We start from the raw sequence: 3513 nt of genomic DNA, 5'->3' as shown, positions 1-3513 counted from the left end.
CTCAGGAAGACAGCCCCCTGAAAGCAGACAAATTCCTGGCAGGCCAAATCATTAGGTAGAAATTTCAGTGGGTTCCCATTTCCCACCCCTGGAGAAGTGACAAGAAGACTACTTTTTGTTTGATTTGTTTTACTCTCATGGAAGACGATCTAACCACAAATGTCTTCTTCATCAGACTGTTGACAACAAACCAGATTCCACCATTAGGCATGCATGCACTTAGTTTCATTAAAATAATTTTACTTTATTTATATAATATTGTTTACTTGCCCACCTAACCAGTTCCTAGTAATGATTATATTCAGCTTCCTCTGGATAGTTTTTTTTTTTTAATATAAAAACATTTTAAGAGGAGGAGATTTGACACTTTAAAAAGTTTCTAAAAACCCCCTAAAAATAATTAAGAATCACACTGGAAAATGATACAGATACTCAAGTTGAATAAATAAAAGCCCTGTGGTCAGAGACATGAAGGTATAAAGTTTTAGAGCAATTAATTTGGGGTCACAAAATAGAATTTCAAGATGCTGACAGATGTTTAAGAGTGGTTATTTGTTGGGCGTTGTTAAGAACACAACATAAGCCATTATGTTTATAAATGTTGTTGTTGTTCTCATTACTATGGAGGCAATTAACATCAACAATCTATTTTAGGTACAATTTAGAACAGACTGGAGGAGACCTGAAGATTAGTTGAACTTGGCTGTACAATAGTTTAGTGACCAGGGTATTGAAATTACTTATAGGAGCTTTGTTCTAACGTTTTTTTATTATGTTGCTGTAAGAAGCTGATATTAATAAAAAGATTGCACAATTAATTAAATGAACAGCACTCCTATATTTGGTTAGAAAATGTATTAATTTAGTGATAGGATGCACATACCTGTTTCTCAGTGTTAGATGTGCTTAGGTGCTGGACCTATGAACAAATACATCTGTAGTGACCACTCAGAATTCAGAGAGTCTAAATGGAATAATGAGTCTTGGTAAGTCATGGGTTGTCATCCCAAACTTTTTGAGTGGCGGATGACCCAAACACATCCCACATAGCCTAGTCATTGAATACAAGTTATTTTGTGACATCCTTTCAGAGATATACCCACCTGAGAATGTAGCTTTGTAGAAGTATCACTCATGGGTCAGGTGTGATGGATCCAGTCTAGGAGTCAATGGGGAGGTGATAAGGAAGTTGGAGTGAGAGAAAGGTACTGGAACTGGGTGGGGGTTGAGGGATGGGAGGAGAAGGAGACTGACTGCCTGTCTGGACCAGTGATCACCTGGTAAAGTGATTGGGGCAGAAAGTAGGGCTTCTTTAGGCTCAGAGTCAGCCAGAAGCACTGTGAAGTAAAAAGCAAGAAATGGCAGTTCCTATATGAGTTGGCATTATAGTTAATTGAAATTTTCACATTGCATTTTACCTTTGTATTTACTTTTTATTGATCAATAAATTGACTCCATAGAAAACTATGGGGAAGTTACTAAAGGGGAGGAATTAAGATGGTAAGATGGTGGAAGAGTAGGGAACCCTATATTTGGCTCCTGGAATTCAGCTAGACTGTTATCAGATCATTCTTAACACCTGCAAAATCAATTGGAGATATTAGAAAAGAAATGCTCCATTCTACAAAAGAGCAGTTACTAAAAAGAAAAAAAAAAAAACCTCACCATGTAGACAGCCCTTGTCAACTCTTTCCATCCTTCGTTCTAATATAGATATTTTTATTTGTTTGTGATCAGGTTCCATAAATGTGGTTTTGCATGTATCTTGTCTCTTATGCATAACATTATGTCATCGCATTTCTCTATAGCTTTGTCACCTCCTTGTGAACGTTATTTTTAATGGCTGCCTAATATGCCATCATATAAATGAGACATGTTTTACCCAGTTATTTCCTTAATGTTGGACATTAAGTTGCTTCCAGTTTTTTTTCTGGTTATAAATAACACTAATGTGGATATTTTTATACATAAATTGTTGTCCATATTTCCGATTGCTTGCTTAAAAGATGCTTGGAAATGGAATTACTGGGTCAAAGGGAATGCCAGAGTAATTTTCAGAAGACTTCTACCAATTTATACTCTCAACTGGTTTTTATAAAGCATGGGAATTTTACAGGCTCTATTTATGTGCCTTCGCAGATTCTAGTCTCCCAATTGCATGTCTCCCACCGTAGTCACTCAGACCCTGCTCCTCTTCCCCCATGCTTTCCCTGCTCGACTGGGAGTGACATTGGAGTCACTGTCATTCTACAACATGAAGTGTGGCTACTAATGATTTCTCAAAGCTTGAGATGATGGTGTATTTTCTTACATTCTTTAAGGACTCCCAGATGCAGCCAGTGAAGAAGGAGGGAAGGTTCTCCTGCTAAAACAACAGCAACAAAAACAACAAACTCACAAAATCCTAAATCTCATATACATATAGTTGTCCTAATTTGCAACCCCTCTCACTCTATTTTCAAGTTCATCTGAGTAGTCAAAGATCAAAAAAGAAGGTTGTCTTTCCTCACTTCTTTCCTTCCTTCCTTTTTCCCCTTCCTTCTTTCATTTATTAATTCACACACTGATTACCTATTAGATGCTGGGCATTCTGCTAGGTGCTGAGGTTAAGAGACAGATGAGAACAGGTATGTCACTTAGAGTTCTTGTTACAGATCAGAAGCTGACTCTAGCTGAACTTATTGATAAAAAATATGTGTCAGAAGGATACTGGTCACTTCTCAGAGTTGATGTGAAGATGGAGAGCAGGGCTTGGGCAGCAGGTAGGGACCAAGGATGCCAGGCTGCTAAGAACACAGCCAAAGGCCTACCTCAGGGGCAGTCTGCTAGCTAGGATTCACTGCAGGCACCACTCTGCTGGGCAACCAACACCAACGTCTAGATCCTGAATAACTCTGAGTGAACCTGCCTCTAGTTCTCTAGGGTGGCCTTCCTCCAGGTGGAGTCCACTGAGTGAGTGAGGCCAGGTCATATCACTTCAAGGGAGGGTATGTGTGGCTCCCTTGACTTCTAGAGGGGGAGTCAAGGGATGCTTCTCACCATCTCTCCCTCAATTGAGGATTTTCCCAAACTAAGAAGGGAGTATTCTGATTCTGGAAATTGCCTCCCTCTTCTCCCTCCACACACACCCACACACGGATAAAGGTCAATATCTCAGGTCTTTGCCCTCACATGACTTGTTGTTTGGTTGGAGAAGCAGAAAGGTAAATAGATGACTATAATACAACAGGAATGACAAGTGCTACATTCCTCAGTCCAGGTGGGGAAAGAGAAAACTGAACAGGTGAGAGATAATAAGGAGACAGGGCTTGGAGATTCAAAGTGGGAAGCAATGGAGGGCAAAGGAGAATAGACATAACACAGAGATTTTGGGATTAAGCAAGAAAATGAATAGTGGAGTGAATCAGTGAAATGGAGAACACAGGTTTTAAATGGAAGATTGAGTGTTTGGTTTTATACTTGCTGAGCCTAAGAGAGCCCAAGTGGAAATGCCTAAAGGCTGCTGGAGGCAGG

Source organism: Vulpes vulpes, chromosome 13 (genome assembly GCF_048418805.1).
Source record: "Vulpes vulpes isolate BD-2025 chromosome 13, VulVul3, whole genome shotgun sequence".
NCBI lineage: Eukaryota > Metazoa > Chordata > Mammalia > Carnivora > Canidae > Vulpes > Vulpes vulpes.
The sequence above is the reverse complement of the archived record's forward strand: the minus strand, read 5'-3'. Positions refer to the sequence as shown.